Below are 23,044 nucleotides of genomic sequence, written 5' to 3' on the forward strand. Positions count from 1 at the left end.
GGTCTGAAAAAAATTACTTACCTAGATGAGGATACACACGGAATCCTGCTTGCTCCGACTAGATTTTAACTTCACAAGCGTGAACCTCCTTCCGTCTCCTCTTCTGTCTTCACATAAATGCACAATAGCTTCAAAACAGAGAACAATGGTGAAGAAACTAAAGAGTCTTGGTTTGTAATGGTGTAGAAGGCAATCGATTACCAAGAATAAATAAAGACCCTACTAGACTGTAAAAGTCACTTCAATGTCAATTGAACACCTTTTTTCTTCCTTTGCACCCCATTCGTCGATCCTCTTAACAGCTGGAATTAATCTATAAATCAACATTGCAGCCGTTGGATTAGATAAAAATAAACGAACGACCCAGATTCACTAACAAAACAGGTTCTGTCTCTCGGCTAGGCGGGACTAAATCGGGGTCCTATATATTTAGTTTCTTTAAAACATATATAGATTTAGTTTTTTTTAAATATATATTAATGGAAACGGTCAGTGACCATTTATGTAGCCTTCAATGTAAACGGGCTAAGCCCATTTCCTTATGTACATAAAAATAAGGGATCACGACAGATCCCTTTCTTCTTCCATTTCTTCATTTTGCTTCCAGTGGTCTTCTTCTACCATCTTATTCATTTTTCTTCTTCTTATTTTTACAGCCTTTTATTAAGTCTGTAAAGGTAATATTGGTTCAAAGTTTTGTGTTTTCCATCAATAAACATTGGTTTCCATGTGCTTTATTTGAATTTGTAGGTTGTTCTTGGGGATTGTTTCTACTATTGGTGTTATGTCCGACATTGCACATACCCATATTTCACCATTTTTTCTTCGATTTGAAGGTATTTTATTTCTTTAAACTCAATATTAATGTTACCCATTTGTTATTATAGGAATGTAATGGATTAAATTTAACTTTTTGTAAGAACTTTTGTAAGATTTGAGGTTTGTAAATTGAAAACCCTAAAACACAAACTTCTTGGGGCTTTTGCTATTCTCTTAACCTAGATTATAAATTAGTTTAATATTTTCATGGTTAATTATTAATATTGTTTATTTATACTAATTTATGGTTGTTTTTCTAATTTATTTTAGACTAGAAGTTTTTCTAATTTTGACTATTGCATATACATATATGTGCTTATATATATTTGGTATTGAAAACCAAATCCTTAGTGTTTAGTTAATATGTAATTTTAGTATATATATACATGTATATATAAATCTTGCAGATTATTTGAAAATTTGGAACTGCTTTGATTGAGGATATTCATATGCAACATCAATCTCTGTTTGCTAGGCTTGTCTAATTCAATTTGTTTCTGATATAGCAGTCTTTCAAGGAAATGAAAAAGTGAAACGTAAAGGTTTTTTGGTGTATTGATTTTTGGTGTTCTTGTGTTTTTTTCACTACTGCTAGATTCTAAAGGTTGGGTGTCATTGTTTAAAGACAGTCATACAAATATAAATGCTTTTTTCTTGCAAGTAAATTATGTATGATTGATGCTTCTTTCTCTTGCAACAACATTTCCACTATTTGTTACAGTTGTATAGAATCTGATTTATTATGACCTTTATGATGATTCTTCCTATTTTCTTGGTAAAGAATTATGACCTTTAGATGGTTGTATCTTTTGGCTAAATAAAAATAGTGAACAGATTCATTTGGTTTCACTTCATATATTTTTCTCTGTTTGTATATTCTTATGCACTCAAGTTGTTTGAAACACATGCCTAATAAAATGACTGAAAAAGAATAACATGCTAGTTAAGAATAACTTTTAGGGATTGAATTTTTTTCTTTCTAATAGTTAAGAAATTATATAATATATTAATCTTATTTATATGCCAAGTTTTTGAAATTGACTAAATATTGTGTTCTTTAATTGATTGAATGGTTGCCCACAAGCTGGTTTACAAAGTCGCCCGATACACCCTAGTAGATGTAGAATTGTATAAAATGGGCTTCTCCTCCCCACTCCTCTGGTGTATAAACAAGAAGGAAGCTTTGAAGGTTTTACGAGACATACACGAAGGAGAATGTGGAAATCATGCTAGGGGAAATCCACGGCAAAAAAGGCCATGCGATAGGGGTATTATTGTCCTACCATGGAAAAGGACGCGAGGGACTTCGCAAGGAAATGCGACAAGTGCCAATGGGATGCAAATTATCCTAGATAGTCACCAAATGAGTTGGTGAGAATGACCAGTCCGAGGCCCTTTGCTGTGTGGGGGATCGACTTGATTGGCGCGTTACGAGTTGGAAGAGGAGGAGCAAAGTATGCAATTGTAATAGTGGATTACTTTACCAAATGGGTTGAAGCAAAGTCTCTAGTCAACATAACGGCCAAGAAAATCATCACCTTTCTCAACAAGTTTATCATTTGTAGGTATGGGGTGCCCTACAAGATAATCTCTGACAACAACACCCAGTTTGAAGGAGGGTTGTTCAACGAATATTGCAGAGAAAGGGGATCAAGATGAGTTTCTCCGCTGTAGTACACCCGCAAGCCAATGGAAAAGTGGAAGCCATCAACAAGATCCTTAAGAAGAACCTGAAAACGAAATTGGAAAAGTTGAAGGGAGGCTGGGTCGAAGAACTGCGTAATGTGCTTTGAGCTTACAGGACCACCCCCATTCTACTACTGGAGAAACACCTTTCGCCTTAGCCTATGGGTGTGAGGCTGTTATTCCAATAGAAATGAAAGTCAATTCTTTCCGTGTACAAGCATACAATGATCAAGCTAACCACGTAACGTTGGCTAAAAATTTGGACTTGTTGGAGGCAAGAAGAGAAAAGGCACAGTTGAGGTTGGCAACGTACCAAGAGCAGGTCACAAGGTACTATAACTCAAAGGTACGAGAGATAGGGCATTCAGGGTAGGAGATCTCATGTTAAGGAAAGCCCTGCCAAACACTCGTGACCCAAGAATGGGTGTACTAGGGGAAAACTAGGAGGGACCCTACCAGGTTGCCAAGGTAGTGCCCCCTAACACCTACAAGCTAACATGTTTGGATGAAACCATGGTACCTAGAGTATGGAACGCAGAACACCTAAAAAAATACTATCAGTAAGACCTCCATATCTGAGGCAAGAATGTCTATACTTTGTCTGAGTATGCAATGTCGGGTTAAATAGTTAAGAATTAAGGAGGTTATCTCAAAAGCCTCAATAGATGCAATATTTCCATGAGCACCTTTGTAATCTACCTATCTTTGACGAGAATATTTCCTTTTCCATCCCAGTCATTACTTTTTTTTTCCATGAAAACACCCATATAACAGATATGGACACATAATGGGGATAAAACGACCAAAGTGCTCAATGAGAAAAGTCCCATTGGCAACTTGGGGAGCAGGAAGGAGATATATAAATGATGATGAAAAACCCCGCAAGGCATCCCTTGAATTTATAAAGATTAGCTACCCCTATGGGTATCAAAGGAGCCATAAGGAGGGTATAAAAAAAAAGAGCCTCGTAAAGCATCTCTTGGGTTCATGAGGATCAACTACCCTCATGGATCTCAGGAGAGCCAAGAGGCTCTTCAGGGGTAACTTCCCTGAATGAAGAGGTAACAAGCCAAAGGTTTTCCCTGAATTAATGAGGAAAAACTACCCTTGTGGATGATAAGGGGGCCTAGCAAATAGGCAGAAATAACCTCCTAGAAAAGGTCAGTACCTCCATGAGGAGTATGACTTCAAGGAGAACGTCTGCCAATAATTCTGGAGAGGCAGTCAAGCTGTCTAGCCAAAAAGGGTCCCAAAGTGGACCCTTGCAAAAATAGTACTATACATAATGACAAGAAGGACGCTTCTCGCAAAAATCACAAGTGCATGTAAAAATATATAAAAGGATAGTAAGAACCCAAATGGTCAATATATCCTTACAAATACAGTCAAGGTTCACCAAAGAGACTATCGTTACCGATCTAGATAAAACATCAACAAGTTATCAGAAAAAAGAGAGACTTATCGAACCCATTTTACTCCTACATATAGGAGCATGCTCAAAAGGTCCTCAAGCATAAAGAAACAATATTAAAAGACCACATATATATATGTATAAAAAAAGTCGTGATAATGCTGCAGGATAAAGTCAGCACCAACCACAACATGACTTATAAAAGTTCCTGAAGGAAAAAGCAAAGAACCTGGAGAAACCTCTCTGGTATAATAACGTTTGAATACTTATACAACCAAGTCGAAATAGGAAAATAAAAGATGTAGAAAAGAAATCTCAAGGCCTCCCGACGCGAGCATTCCACTTGGCCGCCTTGGCAATGGCATGATCACCAAAGGATGACAAGTCGAAACCAAGATTCTGTCTCCACACTCCATACATGGTGCGCTCCACATACTTATTTCAACCTCTTCTAGATCGGCCTCTAGGAGGGTGATCCTCTCTTGCAACACCTCAGCCTGGGCTTCCGCTCTCTTTTTCTTTTTGGATGACGATGAGGCCTTCGCCAGGGCTATCTCCAGCTTGAGATTGTCATCAACAATATGTCCCTCAAGCTCCTGAACTCTAGTCGCAAGACGATCCCTTTCAGCATTGGACGAAGATAGGTCCTGTGCCGAGTCTATCAAGCACTGAGCCACTAGAGAAGTTTGCACGGAAGCAAAAAGTGAGCAAATAGGAAACCCAAAGCACAAAAAAGATCAATGTAAGATGCATGAACTCACCTAAGTAGTGGAGTGCATAAGGGTCTCCCCAACCTCCGCCATGTTAAAATTCTCAAGACTTCTCCACTCGGTCTCGAGGATATCCTTGGAAACCTGAGCATACCTTTGCACATAAGGGGTTGATGTGCGACTCACCTAAGACATCCTCTCCAAACTAGGAGCGTTCGGGTGAGCAGGGACAGATGACCCACTCATCGAGTAAGGAGGAGGCGCAAGAGCATTAGATGAATGGTACCTAGAATAGCCATGACTAGTGGGGACATAAGGGAGATTGTAAAATTTATCGTAAGAAGGCTGAAAAAATCGCCCTTGCATGGACTGTGAACTGTGGGAATGAGAAGTCGTGTCACGGTCTATAGGAACAGAAGATGGGCGTCCCCTAAAGGCTGGAATAGTTCGGTTGGACGTTTTGATTTAGGAGATGTAACGCCCCAACTCCAGGGACCATTACAGTGCACATTGCAAACAGTGCTACACTCGCTAATCGAGTCATTTGGCCATAAACGTGTAACTAAGTATGATTAGCGGTTTAGGGATTAAAAATTTCGGTTAAGATTTAACGTTTCACTAGAACGTTTAATATATACATTGGGATCCCAAAAATATAATTTAGAGGTCTATTATAAGAAAAATATTTACAACTAGCCAATCTAAGCGGCAAAATAGGGTTTAGCCCTGGTTCCTTTCCTTCAAACCTCAGCCGTGGCGGTCGAGCAGCTGCATATGTACACATCGTCACCTAAGCTCTCTAACTCAAGGATGGTCCAGCCTTCTTTTGCCTTTACCTGCACCACATAGCACCCATGAGTCGAAGCTCAGCAAGAAAACACAGTATTGCATATAAACATTATCAAATGATTATCATTATAATCACACAGAGCTTATTGCTCTTAAACAGATGAGTGAATATCAATTTTAGGTTCTAGAAAACCATATTGGGTGACTGACAAGCAAGTCACTAATTTAAACTGAAGAGTGGCTGCTAGGTAAGCCACTAGCCTTAAACAGACAAGAGACTGATAGGTAAGTCTCTAACTTTAAACAGAAGAGTGGCTGCTAGGTAAGCCACTAGCCTTAACATATGAGTGACTGATAGGTAAGTCACACAAGCGCTTATAATATTCATCGAACTTGAGGTCGGTCCGGCATTAATGCTCTTTGAGTCATCCAATGCAGATATCGATTATATCTAATCTTTATTGGCTTGCATTGAAAACACTAAGGCCGTCCTAACTTATGAGTCAGCATCGTGTGACAAGTGCCCAGTACCACTGCCGAACCTGACTAATGAGTTACAGCTTCACAGTTGATACTAACACCTTTGCCAATTCTGACTAATGAGTCAGTACCATGCACAAGTAAGAATTGCTAACAAACATATATCATATGTCGAATATTCAAACGTAGGGCATTCAACATGCTTACTGAACAGTTGCTAGCATAATTATGATCATGCACAAACATAGAGACTCAAGCTCTGATCAATCTCACAGTCAATACTCATGGCATGCCCTAATCACATATTTCTCGTGCATCACATGCATCACACTTAATCATCCAGCATGCCTCAATAATAACAATATGCAAATGAGCAAGATTTCCAAGCATTCAATATGCTATCAATGTTTACATTTAAACATCCAACATGCATCAAGAATAACCATGCATGTCACATATGGGGTGCAGTTTTCTTACCTCGGGTTCGAGCAAGAATTAGTAAAAGAACGACCCTTGAGAACGATCAATCCTTTGATCCTTTAGCGGTCACCTAGTCATAACCAAATATGGAATCCCAGCAATAAAATAAATCATAAAAAGGTTTATAATCTAAAACCTCACTTCCGGGATCCATCCCACATTCTCGGAACACTTAATTTACCCAAACGGGGTAAAGGAACCAACCCCCGAGCCTTAAAAGTCCTCTCGAGCCCTAAAAATAGGTTGCTGGAAAAATCACTAGCGCTGGGGCACTGCCTAGTGGCGCTGGGGCGCTGCCCCAAAGTCAGAGAGGCCCCAAAACTTGCCCTGCCTAGCACTGGGGCGCCATCAACAGACCAGAAACAGTTTCTGGTCTTCTCCCCTACGATTTCCCCCTGAAACCAAGCCTCAAAACCAATCCCAAACATCATCAAAACATAAAATTCAACCCCCAAACCTCATCTACATCACACCCTCATCAAAACCCAAGCAACCAACCTCAAGAACTTCCATTAGTTCCCAACTAACACATCAAAATCCTCAACTAAAAACTAACAAAAAAATAGAGTATACACCAAAGATTTTCATGGCTGAATTTCTTACCTAAAGCTTGATTTAGATCCCCTTTAATGGTTGAACCAAGGTCCTAAGCCCCCACCTTTGATCTCCTAGCTTGACACCTCAAGTTGACTCTTAAAAATTGAAAGGAAAAAGGAGGAGAAATGGTGTACGGGAAGGAGAGAAGAAATGAAGATGAGGATGCTCTGTTTTCAACAATTCCACAGCCTTCTAAACTCAAGGGCTGATATAAATCTTAGGGGTGAAAAGACCATTTTGCCCCTAGGTCAAATAAAGGCTTCTAAAGACTCCCAAGGGTAAAATCATCCTTTCCCGCCTATCTCATTAATTATAATTAACACCCTCCAATTCCCGCTATTCTCAATATTCTCAAATACCAATAATTCATATCCCGTTACCCTCTAATTCCCGGCAACGTTCTAATCACCAAATTACCCCGAGACTCACTCCGAGCCCTGAACTTAATCCTGTTATGACTAGACTGAAAACTTGCATTCCATGACCGTCTCATGCCGAATGGCTCAAACCAATCCACACATAATGTGGTATTATTTATAATTCACCCACATGCATGAAAATACACAATCATGCCTTCAACGGGCCAAATTACGAAAATGCCCTTGTAATTAAATGTGGACCCATATGCATGCATTTATCATCATATGATAATATAATTCACATAAACATGCATATAATAATTAAATATCATAATAAATCAATTATGGCCCTCCCAGCCTCCTAATCAAGGTCCTAAACCTTATTAGGAAATTTGGGGCATTACAAGAGAAGTCTCCTCAAGCACCCATTCAACATCAGCATTGTCTGAGTGAGGTTCTGCCGGAGCCGTCTTATTTCGTTCATAATTGTGTCATAGTAGGACGGGCTCCGAAACCCTGGAAAGACAATAATAGTTGAGGTTGGCCACAGTAAAAAGATGGGCAATCATTTTTGTTGAAGGGTCCGCATCAAGGAAGAAATCCACCAGCGCCGCCTCCGACTTAGGAATGTCAGGGATAGTAAAACCCTCTGAACAACCAACTCAGCTATCAATATGAATATAAGGTCCACAATAGTCTTGTAATGATGGCTTAGGTAAAGGTAGATGAAAAAGTAATTTTTAAGCTCGCTTTACTATAAGCATATGACCCAAAAAGCACCGACTTTACTTCCATAGTAATGCAATCCCATAATCCCCTTTCTTGTTTATCTTTAGAGAGATATAAATATATATATATATATATATATTTTTCAATAATAACTAAACTCCCCCAAACTTGATTTTTTTATATATTCATATTGGGAGTGTATTGAGTTTTTTTATTTTTTATTTTTCAATATATATACTCTCTAATTTTTTTAACTTTTCAATTTCTAAACCCAATAAAGTCACAATTAAACCCCATTACACATCAATCCCCATAATTATTTCTCAACCATATGCTCATAGTATATTAAGGATGGATATATAACAAAGTTTCAAGTTTTAGGCATAAATAATAGTTTAGAACAAAAAGATACAAAATTAGGCTCAAAAGGGGTAAACAAAGGATCAAGTAATTTAAGGTCAGCAAGAAAAGCTCAAACCGTCCAAATGATAGCCTAAATCATATTCCTAAGCATACATGATATATTATATCGACTCAAATAACAAGTAAGCAAGTTCTAGAATTTTAGAAAATAATTTCCACTTTTCATTCATCATTCCACTACCCAATCTCAGCAAGCATAACCAATATAAAAAACATAAATTTAACATCATGACAAGATATTTAACAAATGTTATCTAAACTAAAATGAAATAACGGAGTGTTCAATCAAGCACACAGATTTTTTTTCAGATTTCATTTTCTTTGAATTATACTCATAACATTCACTTTATTCTCATCGGCACTTGACGTCAATTATCATTCATGTTGGTACTAAACACACTAAAACAAAAATCCAAACACTAAACAAAACAAAACTAACAGAAAAATAAGCTCCCTCCCCCAAACTTAAACTAAACATTGTCCCCAATGTTTAAAAAATAAGTAAAGAAAGAAAACTTACCTGGTGCGAATCACTTAAAAAAAGGTGGTGGATTTGGAAAAGGATGCCAAGGCGGTGGATGAGGAAAATACTGGCGGTCTGCCTCCTGGTTTGACCATCGTTAAACCAACTCATTTTCTCTGTCAACCTGAGCTCTATGATAATCATTAAGCTCTCCCAAATAATTGTGAGTATGCTGGTTTTGCCGAATGATATAATCCAGTCTGGCCAAGTGCGGATCCGTTGGAGCCTCAAGTGCCAGAAATAGAGGATATTCTTCTCTCCTCTCCTCCTTAGTTGCCCTTGAATCAGCTGGTTGATCATTGGTAGGTACGGGTTCCTCAGTCGCATCTCTTTCCTCTTCAACTCTCATGTGCCTAGGTTGTGGTACTGGTGATTCCAAAGATGGGTCATTAAATTTATACACTGTAGCACGAGAAATAGGCCCCATTGCCTTCCTATAAATATCACTAGGATATTTAGCTACCTCCCACACTTCACATAGATCAATAATCATTGACCCGTGCCCCAGCCCTGCAGTTGCAGTCAGTTGTCATAAATCCCTGATGTTTTGGCAGATAACTCAACCAATATCGATAGTGGGTCCCGTCATAATATCATAAACCAGAAGAAACCTATCAGTTCCCACTTCAGACAAGTGAGTGTTGTGCATAAGCCACGCACTCACAAAGAGAGTCCAGGCTTTGGCCACACAATTCATTTGATATCTTCTTAAATGCTTCGGTTCTCCATTTTGCATGACAAAAGTAGCACCAGGAATCCATAATGTTTCTGCTACCTCAGTCCAATCAATTTCACTATTATATGCCAATTGATAATTGTTAGGAAAATATATGTTGTATTAATGGAAATTGGTAAGAAACATTACAACTCTAGACAAAATATTACAAATAAACAATATTGATTAAATAATGTTACAACTCTATGACTGAAAATACAAATAAATATGAAAAGAATTAGAAGAAGAGAATGGTGAAATACAACTCTAAGCAAAAGATACAAATAAAGTAAAATGTTTGTAACAAAAGAAATGAGAGATTACAACTCTTAAACAAGAAATACAATTAAATTAGACAAGAAGAAAATGAAGATTAAAAGCAATAAAATAAAAGAAAAGAAAAAGAAACAAAGGACAAACAACTCTCACTTACACTACCAAAGTGAAGAGTGCTGGGGATCACCAACTTAAACAAGGTTTGAAACCTTTCTCCAAAATATTATTTCACCCTAACTCAAGCACTAAGGGATCTCTCATAGATTTTGGAAATGCTTTATGGAATAATCAAGCCTCTAGGTGTTTTCAAGCCAAGTGCTCTAATGGATAGAAAAGTTGTGTCTTACAAGTGAGCAATAGACTCTTATTTATAGAGTTTAGAGACACCCTTTGAATTCAAATTCCACCAACCCCCATGGTTGTTACGAATGATTAATTGGATGTTTATGGAATTAAAAATTAGATTTGGGAGTTATTTGTGTTTTTGGAGCCGTTAATAACTCCACTTTAATTTATTGGAGTTATTCAGTGGAGGAAATTACAGTAAATTAGGGGAAGTGCTGCCAAATTTTTATTTTGTTTTAATTGAAACATTGTGTAAGTATGGGTTCAAGAAAACAACCTAGTAGGGCTGCCTCATCTAAGAACGCTAATCACCCTTTCACATCCTGCACCAACCAACCCAATCTCAGCCAATCCCACCAACACCTCAACCAAATCAAGAATTTGATCCAACTAGGTTTATTAATAAGGATGCCTTTGATCACTATCAAAGGTTATCTCAGCGTCCAGTAATTCTAGAGAGAGGAATGGAATATCAAGAAGATCCTTACACTCAGGAAACTTATAATATCATTCGGTCTGAAATTCAACACCGTCGTTGGAAACTTTTTATGGATGAAAAAAATGCTTAAGGCTTATTGTTCAATAGTTTATGAGTTATAAGCCAATTTTCCTGGGGCAGTTAATAGAAAGGTGTTTGTGCGAGGGGTTCTGGTAGAATGTGATATTGATAATATTGATGCCCTATACCAATTACCTATGTTGTCACAAGACGATGATGAATATTATCAATTGGCGTATAATAGTGAAATTGATTGGACTGAGGTGGCAGAAACATTATGCATTCATGGTGCTACTTTTGTCATGTAAAATGGGGAACCGAAGCATTTACGAAGATATCAAATGAATTGTGTGGCCAAAGTTTGTACTCTCTTTGTGAGTGCACAGCTTATGCACAACACTCACTTGTCTGAAGTGGGAACTGATAAGTGTCTTCTGGTTTATGCTATTATGATGGGACTCTCTATCGATATTGGTTGAGTTATCTTCCAAAGCATCAGGGATTTATATCGACTGACTACCACTACAGGGTTGGGGCATGGATCAATGATTATTGATCTATGTGAAGTGTGGGAGGTAGCTAAATATCCTAGTGATATTTATAGGAAGGCAATGGGGTCTATTTCTCGTGCTACGGTGTATAAATTTAATGACCCATCTTTGGAGCCACCAGTACCACAACCTAGGCACATGAGAGTTGAAGAGGAAATAGATGCGGCTGAGGAACCTGTACCTACCAATGATCAACCAGCCGATTCAAGGGAAATTGAGGAGGAGAGGAGAGAAGAATATCCTCCATTTCTGGCACTTGAGGCTCCAACGGATCCGCACTTGGCCAGATTGGATTATATCATTTGGAAAAACCAGCATACTCACAAATATTTTGGAGAGCTTCATGATTATCATAGAGCTCAGGTTGACAGACAAAATGAGTTGGTTTAACGATGGTCAAATCAGGAGGTGGACCGCCAGTATTTTCCTCATCCACCACCTTGACATCCTTTTCCAGATCCACCACCTTTTTGAAGTGATTCACACGAGGTAAATTTTCTTTCTTTACTTATTTTTTAAACATTGGGGACAATGTTTATTTTAAGTTTGGGGAGGGAGCTTATTTTTCTGTTAGTTTTGTTTTGTTTAATTTGTTTAGTGTTTGGAGTTTTGTTTTAGTGTGTTTAGTACCAACATGAATGATGACTGACAACAAGTGCCGATGAGAATAAAGTGAATGTATGAGTATAATTGAAGAAAATGAAATCTGAAAAAAATCTGTGTGCTTGATTGAACACTTCGTTAGTTCTTTTTAGTTTAGATAACATTTGTTAAATATCTTGTCATGATGTTAAATTTATGTTTTTGATATTGGTTATGCTTGCTGAGATTGGTTAGTGGAATGATGAATGGAAAGTGGAAATTATTTTCTAAAATTCTAGAACTTGCTTACTTGTTATTTGAGGCGAAATAATATATCATGTCTGCTTAAGAATATGATTTAGGCTATCATTTGGACTGTTTGAGCTTTTCTTGCCGATCTTAAATTACTTGATCCTTTGTTTACCCCTTTCGAGCCTAATTTTGTATCGTTTTGTTCTAAACCATCATTTAAGCCTAAAACTTGAAACTTGGTTTTATATTCGTCTTTAATATACTATGAGCATATGATTGAGAAAAAATTATGGGGATTGATGTGTAATGGAGTTTAATTGTGACTTTATTGGGTTTAGAAAATGCAAAGTGAACAAAATTAGAGAAAGTATATATATTGAATTTTTTTTCAATACATTCCTAATATGAATAAATAGAAAAATCAAGTTTGGGGGAGTTTAGTTATTATTGAAAAAAAAGAAAATATTTTACATCTTTCTAAAGAAAAACAAGGAAGGGGATTATGAGATTGTATTACTATGGAAGTAAAGTCGGTGCTTTTTGGGTCATGTGCTTATAGTAAAGTGAGCTTAAAAATTACTTTTTCATGTACCCTTACCTAAACCATCATTACAAGCCTATACAAATTCTATTGATTCTTATGCATATCATGATTTATATTAGTGGAGAATGGCAAGTAATGTGAGCTTATGGAATTATTTGGTTTGAATGGTTTGTTTGGAAAGAATTTGGTAAGCATAATTGATTTCAAATACATTTATTTAATTATCATGATTTGATAATCCAAAATGTTAGTAGACTAAAGTGTGTTGATGGAGTGTTTCGATCAAAATTCTAGATTGAATAAACTGTTGAGTAGTTTTATGAGAATTATATGATTAACATTCATGATTTTGAGGCATAATTGTTGTTGTTGATATAATTCATGTTGTGGAAGTTGTCTTAGTGGTTAAAGTCTAGGTTTGTTTTGAGTCCTTTGTTCGAGGGCGAACAAAGAGTAAGTTTGGGAGAGTTTGATAATTAAATTAGATAGAAATCCAAGTGACTACATTAAACCCTAGATAAAAATGTTTAGTTCATATCAGACATGACTAAATCAACAAAATAATAATTCATAAACATAAGATTCACATCTTGAAGAAGAAAGAAAAATATAAAAAATGCAGAATACTAGTCTAAGAATCAAAATTAGTTTGTAAAAAACGTAATAAAAAACTGACCTAATGACCTAATTAAACCCTTATGAATTTATAGTAAAAAAATTACAAAGGCTATGTTTTTCATGTGCGGGCCGCGACTTGGCCTTCTCTGGGTTGCGGCCCGTGTCAATTTTTGAAGCATTTCGATTCTGTGTAAGTCTTCAGGCGCCGTGGCTCAAACATCTCAAGTCACGGCCCGTGTCAAGAATGTCCCCTTAGCCTCTGACTTTGCCTTGCGCCATGACTTATAAGGTCAAGCCGCGACACTAATTGCCTCCTGTAGCCATGTGTTTCTGACTTGCCTAGAGTCGCGACTTATAGGCTCAAGTCGCACTCTAATTCCATTTTTTCTCAAATTAGGTCTTTTAACTTGTCTCTTCATCAACAACAGACTTTTAATCATCCTTAGCATCATTTTGAGTCCAATAACCGCCAATACCATTGTTTTCCACCATTTTCTCTTCTTTTTACATTTTTCTCATGATTCACCGCACCAACCTACAACAAAGACAAACAAAAGCGTAATATTGCACAAGACACACAAAGACTCAAGATTACCATAAAAACATATTCTCAAACGACACTAAAATGAAGTTATCAATTTTCCATTCTAAAATTCTAGCATTTACGTGTTGTGTTCTTGAAACCAGTTCAATCGATTTAAGTTCACTTCTTTTACAACTCACAAAGTTCTTGATCTAACTTAGTAGACGAGTTCTTATCGTCAACAAATTCCATTATTGAAATTCATGTTCCCAGCCATCCATGATATTGAATCTCCAAAACAAAAGTCATTAGCATCATTATTCAAAGAGACCTTAACAAGTGAATGAAAAGATCCAATAAACATAAACAGGTGTTCATGAATACTCAGGATTTAGACTGTTCTACAAATGATCATCTATTATGATAAAAATTAAATCTTTAAGTCAAACGGCAAGTTTATAAAGATAATTAATTCTCATCGGTCCTGTCATATATAATCTCTATTATATACAACACCTTTACTAAGATGTCTATCCACATCGGTAATCTGAATCTAGATTACTTGCATCTCATATGCTTAGCAAACTGTACTAGTAACCATTCATTAAAGATTGCTTACTTTAATATGTTACTGACTATTTAATTCATTATATATGATCTTAATGCTCTCCTACAAATACAATATCATATTCTCATGAATGACTATGTAATTTTCTTGATATTAATATATAATTAATTCATACAATAATTATAACATTCAAATATAATAAAATTGTACTTTTATTTAAAACCAATAAAATGCCTTTACATGCTTTTAGGCCATTAATCCTAAGAGGCCGAAATACTCAGAGTCACACAACTCAACCATTTTTGGCATGCTTACAAGAATATGAAAGAAAACAACACATACTCTAAAACATACTACAAGGCCGAAACATACATCATTCCCATTCTTGTTTCCATTTTTTCAATTTAAAACCTAACACACTTCTAACCAAAACTATCAAAACAATACAAGTATTCCTCATAGCCACAACAATAGAATATTACCATAAACCACAATTTAAAAATAAAACCACATTCCAACATTCAAAATCAATATCCGCAAGAAAACAAAACTACAAGAACCAAAGTGACAAGAACAACCACCATAAAGCAAGGTTTCCATGACCTCTCTTGCTAGAACTCAAGGACCCAAACAATGGCCACCACCTTGGTCAAATCCCCTAAGGATTTTTGAATACACCACATTAAAGAGAAGAAAAAAAAAACATGATCTTAGATTCAAGAAGAGGTAGAATCTAACAACATCACTATGAACCCAAATACTTACACTAGGGATTTCGAACCCCAGCTTCCAATCATCTACGTTCTTGCAACAAAATCCAAACCAATCATCACCATCATTTTTCCTTGCTTAGAATCAAGATGTAGAGGAAAAAATAATGTAATGCTATGAACCTTAACCCATACCTTAGTATCCCTAGCCTTGGCTTCTTCTTTCTCTTCTCTTTCCCTTCTTCTTTCTCTTCTCCTTCTCTTTTTCTTTCTCTCCTCTCCCACGAGCTCATGCCATTTCTTGCTCTATAGTCGGTAGCCAAGACCCAAATGAGCATTCAAGCTCTTTCTTATTTTCTATTTAAATGCCCCAATCACCAAAACCTAGCTAAGGAAAAGGTAATTATCATTTTTCCTTTATTTTTCTGAAATAAAAAATAAAATCAATTAATAATTATACTTAGCCAATCAAATCCCTTTGAAAATTGACAACCCACTAACTTCTCTCTTTATTTCTCCCATTATTTTCCTTTTAATTAAATAAAATATTAAATAACAAAGAAAAAGAAAATTCTAGAATAATGCATGGGAAAACTATTGCATGCTCACCATGCAATCATGCACATGCACACACACAAGTGCTCAAGTGTATCTCTACTTACCATGCACCTTGGTGCATACAACCAAAACTCAATTTACTTATATTTTAAAATAATTAAAACAAACAATTAACAAACATAATTACACATAATGTCTACCAAAAAATTCAAACAATTAAAAATAATTTCCTAACACTTAACAATTAATAATAAAATAAAGCACAAAATTAATTAAACGAAAAAAATAATTTGGTGCGCTACAAATGATGAATTTTGGAGTGGCAGGGACTAGAGGGTTCAATAGAGGAATATTAGGAAGGTATGGCATTCCTAGAATGGATTCCAAGAATGGGCAGAATTTCAGGAATGGACGATATCCCTGGAATTTTGGGAATGGACAGAACTCCGGGAATGGATGGCATTCCAGGAGGAATAAAGAGAGGTGGTGCATTTGAGAGTCCTAAAATAGATTTGAATACAAGAATTGATAAGAATTTGGGAATCCCTGGAATTGATGGTATTCCAGGGATGGATTGCATTATAGGGATGGATGGAATCTTTTCATTACCAATCGCCTCCTTCGGTATTCTCTGATTTTCATTTCTTGGAACAACCATATATTAGAACAACCATCTTAAGGTGAGGATGCTTTGAAAATAGACTGAACCATAATTCAGACAGTGAAAATTTCTATGTGTGCCCAGAAACAAAAGACTCAATAATTAGGGCGTGTTTGGAAACAACAATGTAATTATTAGGCCGTGTAATTACTAGGGTAGTAATTACATATCTGAGTAATTACACTATATTTTAAAATACAATGTGTGTTTGGATGTTAAGTGGTAATTACTTATGAATTATTATTGTCATGTTTGGCAAAACAGTTGATAATTACACTGAAAAATTATATTATGTAATAATTACATTTTAAAATTGATAGTAATTAGTAATCACACATAATTATCATGGGGGCTATAAAAATTGGAGTGTAATTGGGACCATTCAATTACGTCTAATTACATAATTACTGTGTAATTACATTGTGAAGACCAAGACCTTTTTTTTTTGTCAAATATTATATATATTATTTTGTATGTGGTGGGACCCACCCTTTTTGTTCAAAATTTTGGTCTCATTTCCTTCTCTTGTGCGACAATCTTCTTATCCTCCATTATACTTTATTTTTTGTCGATTCTCTCTCTTAAAAATGAAGCCACTGCCACCACCATGGATGACCACTTTCGGCCACCATCTGCTTCCATGCGCTATCCATAAGTGTTCAACAGATGCCGACAAAGCCAAGCACCAAAGGGCAACCTCTCACTCACTGTCCTTTTCTCGGAGTCGCTAGTCAAAATTTTGCCAATCAAACTTTTAATGCATTTTCTGGTCAACTCTGAACACCTCTCGATGAGTGGTTTGTACCATTGGAACCAGCGTGGAGAAAGGAACAAAACCCACTAAGTAATTCCAGTCAACTCGCTATTTTTCTCCGGCGAGATTTTGGGTCTCTCCGTCCCTTTGGGAGAATTTTTCGACGACACTGGTGATTGTTCAGACTAATGGGTTGTATAATCGTGATCTACTCGTTGAGGAGATCGTTTTGGTATATGCCACACCTATCTTCGTCGACATTACCTGTGCACCGCTCACTGCCGCCACCAACCGCCACTGTGCACCGCTTGGGTGAGGCTTCAGAACTTGAAATATTAAATATAGTCATAATATATGTCGTTGGACATGATTTTGAATAAGGAATGCATTGATGATAATTTTTTGCTCATTTGATACACATAGGAAAAACATGATATTAAAATTAGACTAAATCACTCTAGGATCATCGTTAAGCTTATGAGCGTCGCTTTGGACTTGGTTTGACAATTCTAAGGAGGTAGAGACTCAACTTAATTCTTGGACTTGTTTTATATGTATAAAATAACAGTAGACATATTCCAATTTTTTATTTATAAATTTTTTGAGTAATAGAAAACTTATTCTACATGTTTTCTAGACTGTTCTAAGGGCACTGAGTGCCAAATACATTTTCATATGCTTATCTACGCAGGTTATAATTTTTGGGTTTTATTCATATGTTATGCTGCCTAATTTTTTAAAATAAAGGTAATATGTTCTTTTGTCATTATATTTGTCTGCATTTTATTATACTGTTGAGAGCCATATTGATCATAATTTGTCCATATTATTGTTTTAAGACCTAGTCTTTGTGTCATCATAGGTAGGTTAGGTGTTCACTCACCAGTAGGTGTAAAGACCTGGTATCTGTATATAGGATGTGAGCTGAGCCACCTCTTTTGGTGGTTATCAGGCACGACTACTCGATTTAGGATGTCGTTTTCTATGATGGGTATCGGGAACTAGGGATCTAGTGGACGGTGTGATATGCACATGTAGTTTTTCTCTTATGATGATTTCTGGTCTTTGTGTTTTAGTTTACACATGATGATGATAAGTTTTGTTTTAAAAGCTAATCATGCAAGGATTTTTATTAAAAATATGGGTCCTTTGTGATTAGTTGTTTTCCTACTGAGCTGTATAAGCTCACCCCTATTTATCCCTTCCAGGAAATGGTCAATTTAAGATTGATTAATACCAAGATAGATGGGGATCCAATGTCAAGAGTTCTCCTAGTTTAGTCCAATCTAGTTTTCTTTAAGGTTTCATGTTCAAGTCGAAATGTATGACTCGTGAATTATTCCTAATTCTAGTAAGGTATATTAATTGGAATTTAGCTATGTTATTTAGTTTTCACGAATTACAGATGCTAAGCATGTTTGCATAATTTGTGACTTATTAAATTTAACTATTTGGTGATCACATAACTGTGAGAATATTACTTTTAAACGTATATATGATGAGAGTGATCCCAATTTTATTACTATTATTTTCTATATAATTATAGGAGCTATTCCATTATTTTTGGACTTATGAATATTATAGTTTATCGTATAAACTAAAGGATTGGTTATAAGCATTATTTTCCAACAAAAGGTCAAAGTTTGACTGTTGATCACCCAAGTTATGAATATTACACGTCTGTCAATGCCTAGGGCTCGGGTCGTGACAGAAAAATGGTATCAGACCACCATGTTTAAATACCTTGGAGTATGTCATTAGCTATTTTAAATTTAGTTTTAAAATAAAAAAATTTCATATGAAATTTTTTTTGTATATAGAAAACATCTATTCCTCACTAAATTATTAGTTATAGTATCATAGGCGAATGTGACGTTAGTTGTAAGTACCATTGCCTTTAAACATTTTGGAAACTTTTATATCACCCATAATTGCCTATCTTTATTAAAATACTACTTTTAATAATAGTTCAAAATATTTCATAACTTTGTCTAAAAACAAGTGAGACTTTATTGGAAATACATGCAAAGTTTGGATCCAATGTTCAAAACAAAAGAGAGTTTGATGTAGTCTTAAAAATAACTAAAAAAAATACATCCCACTGATAAATTAACATAAGAAAGACTCTAAGGTACTACAATGTTATGGATCATTTCCTCGTTCATTGGCTCCCCGCAGCATTCACACATACATATGGAAAACTGACTCAGCTCACCTTGCGTGCCAAACAAGTCTACCTAGTTTTTACCTGCAAGGGGAAAAAGTAAGGGGTGATCTAAAAGCCCAGTAAGGTAGTACACACAAGATATACAAGCATAAGCGACATATCTCATACATTCTTAACATACTTTTCTTATAGAAATCACTATCAATGCAAGTCATAGTCATAAACACGAGACTATTTGCGCCATAAGGATAATTGTACATCATAAGATTGTATTCATAACCATAATATCATTTTCATCATGAGCATAAACATACAATGTAAGGTCATAAGCAACATAATCATAAGCATACAACATAAGATGTAGTGTCCCAGAATATTTACTTAGCTAGCTAGATAGTAGTAGTAGTTAGTATTAGTTTGTCGTATGTTAAATTCCATGGATTTTGGTTCAAGTCGGGACTTAGTTGGACACTCATAGCAACAATTATGGATTTTATAAGTTTAACCTATAGTTTAAGAATATTAATTATAACATAAGGTTTGATTAATATTGCTGGTCCTAGATATATTGTTATTGTAACCTAAGGTTTAGATAGAACCATTAAGAGCATGATACTTGTCATAATCATGTTTATTAAGGATGTAAGTATTTTGACAAATAGTTTAATTAAAAAGAAAGATCCATAAGCTCTAGAACCTTCCAAAAACTGTTAGGATCGTATTATGACTCAGTCAAAGCTGTTTTATCAATTCAAAATATGCTGAAAAAGTGCAAATACGTATTTGATATATCAACTTATGATGATATATCGCCTGCAGGAGATACGAAAAACACGTCGACTTTGCACGAACGTACGAACGGGGCTCGGGATTATGATGGAGCTGATATATCACCCAGGGTAGGCGATATATTGCCCCTGGTGATGTGTTTTTAAATGTTGATGATTTTTGAATTTAAAAATACCCTTAACCACTTGGACCTGCCTTTGAACGATTTTGACCGAGTTCTGGGCGTCTGTTGAACGAAAATTCAAATCTTTTTTATTTTATAATCATTTATTTATTCAAATTAAAAGGGGTTAGTTTCACTCCTTGAACTGTATAAATAGGACCTAGTACTCAGCCATTTTCTTCATTCTTCAAGAAGTCTTCAAAGCCTTCAAGTTGCTAAGGTTATTATAGAGAGTAAACACTTGGGTTTTGGGTTAAAAGATTTATCATTTTAAGCTTTTCTAAACACTTGGGAAGTGAGATATAGTGTGATTTCGGTATTGAGGTTTAGATCAATCCATAAGATCATTCAAGGTATTCTTATCCTTAAGTTCAGTTCTTTATGGTTCTTTAGTTTTCTTTTATTCAGATCCTAACTTTTGTTTATGATTCTTGGTTAGGTGTTTAAGTTTTTAGAAAACTTAAGGTTCTTTTCGGTATGTTTCTACTTGGATGGTTTAGTGTTCTTTTCATCTCTTTTTCTTTGGAAACTCACCATTTTTTTTACTATTGGTTTTTAGGAGTGTTCTAATCTCGTTCTTGTTCCCAAATATCCCAGCTTTGGTAGGGAAAATAGGATAAATTATATGTGGTTATATGTTTATGTTATTATATGTTTTATGTTATGATATGTATATTTATGTATGAATATGTCTTGTAGTCATTTGGGGCTTATAGTTGCTTAGATAGCAAACCGCAATAGTTTATGTCGCTTGGGGCTTATAGTTGCTTAGATAGCCAACACCAAGAATATTTATCATTTTCATGGTCTAGAGTTATGATTTACCCTACCTCGACTAGCAGAGGACCTAGATGGGTTATCATATACAACCATGTGATCTAACCTACCTCGATTAGTAGACAGAGGACTTAGATGGTTTATCACATGCCATGTTAATGAGTTCATGCCCATTAATATTGTAATCCTATATGATATGAGTTTTTATAGTGATATGTTTTATAGTGTATGTTTATATTAAGGTCTTATGTTTATGATTTATGATGTATGTTTTTAGTAGATTCTCGTTTCTGGGCTTTAGGCTCACTCCTTCATTTTTATCTTGATGTAGGAAAATGATTATGGAAGGCGGAAGGATTCTTGGCAGCTTGGCTTGTGTGTTAAGGATGAATGGAATGAATGGAGTGCGTGTCGATCGAGGATGACGTTATTTAGTCTTTTGAATATGTTTATTTTGTAATCCCGCACTTAGTTTTGAACAATTGAATTAAAGTTTATGTTTTCTATTTTATAAACAATGTGATCCCATACCATATCTATCACATTTTATATTTTTATATTATCTTGTATTTGATACAATATTTTGGGTTTTCAATAAAGATATGTTATTTCTTATGTTTGTATCAAAATAGTAGCTATGTCTAGTAGTTTTAATGGTCCATGGTCTTAGAAATAGTTGGGTCATTACAGTTGGTATCAGAGAACAGGTTCATATGTGTAATGCCCTGAAATCCCTAATGCGGCTTAATGGCTGGATTAGTAGGCCGGGAGGGCCATAACTATTTAATTATGCCATTAATTGATAATATGCATGTATATGTGAATTATATTATAATATGATGTTAAATGCATGCATGTGGGTCCACATTTCGTTACAGGGGTGTTTTGGTAATTTGGCCCGTTGAGGGTGTAATTGTATATTTGTATGCATGTCAGTGATATATTGTTGAGACCACATTATAATGTGGGTTTGTTCGAGCTATTCGGCATGAGACGATTTGGAATATTAATTAGCGGTCTAGTCATAACAGGTTTGAGTTCGGGGCTCGGGATGAGTCTTGGGGTGATTTTAATGATTAGAGCGTTGCCGGGAATTAAAGGGTAACGAGTTATAAATTATTGGTGTTTGAGATTATCGAGAATAGCGGGAATGGGAGAGCGTTCATTATGATTAACGAGATAAGTAGGAAATGCCAATTTTGCCCTTGGAAGCCTTTAGAAACCCTTAATTGACCTAGGGGTATTTTGGTCTTTTCACCCCTAGGATAGATATAAACCATTTATGGCTGTAGAAAGGTAGAGAAAAACAGAGTATCACTTGAAGTTTCCCCGTACCAATTTTCCTTCCATGTTCTTTGTGATTTTTGAACCATTCTTGAGGATTCAAGCTTGGGAAGTAAGCCTTGGGAATTTGGGAGGGTGTTCCACCATTGAAGAGCATCATAATATGAGTTTGAGGTAAGTTTCTAGCCATTGAACTTCCCTGGTTTGCCCTGTTTTAGTTCTGATTTGCAATTGAGATTTCTAAGTTGAATACTTGGTTTTGTTGGGAGTTTTGGCTAGGGTTCTTATGGTTTTGATGTTTGGGGTATGTGGGGATGTTTTTTTGGGTTCATTTGGTATTAAAAATGGGATTTGGAAGCATTGGAAATAGGTTAGAATTGAAGGAGTCGAAGAAGGAAGTTTCAGGGGGAAACTGGTCTGGGGGTAGCGCTACAGCGCCCATCAGAGGGCGCTATAGCGCTACACAGAATGGTTTCTAGGCGGTTGGGGGTTCTGAGTATAGTGCTGGGGTGCTAGGGAGCAGCGCTGTGGCGTTACTCTGTTCCATCATAATCCCGTTTTGAGTGTTTTTAAGGGTTTTTGGCTCGGGGTCTCAATCCTTAAGGCCCAGGATCGAATCTACCCACCGTGTGGGCATGTTTCAAGGTCCCGAGAGTGGGGTTTAGGTTAAGACCCTTTCATTGTGGATTTTCATTAATGAAG

The 23,044-nt window shown here is 36.0% G+C and overlaps 1 long non-coding RNA gene across 1 annotated transcript; it reads left to right on the forward strand.

Annotated features, from left to right (window-relative positions):
- Positions 1–584: 584 nt before the first annotated feature.
- Positions 585–21,673, forward strand: LOC133801698 (uncharacterized). Its single transcript, XR_009876915.1, has 2 exons — positions 585–836; positions 21,390–21,673. It is a non-coding gene; the product is annotated as an uncharacterized LOC133801698 (long non-coding RNA).
- The last annotated feature ends 1,371 nt before the right edge of the window (positions 21,674–23,044 follow it).

Source organism: Humulus lupulus, chromosome 9, assembly GCF_963169125.1.
Source record: "Humulus lupulus chromosome 9, drHumLupu1.1, whole genome shotgun sequence".
In the NCBI taxonomy this organism is placed as follows: Eukaryota; Viridiplantae; Streptophyta; class Magnoliopsida; order Rosales; family Cannabaceae; genus Humulus; species Humulus lupulus.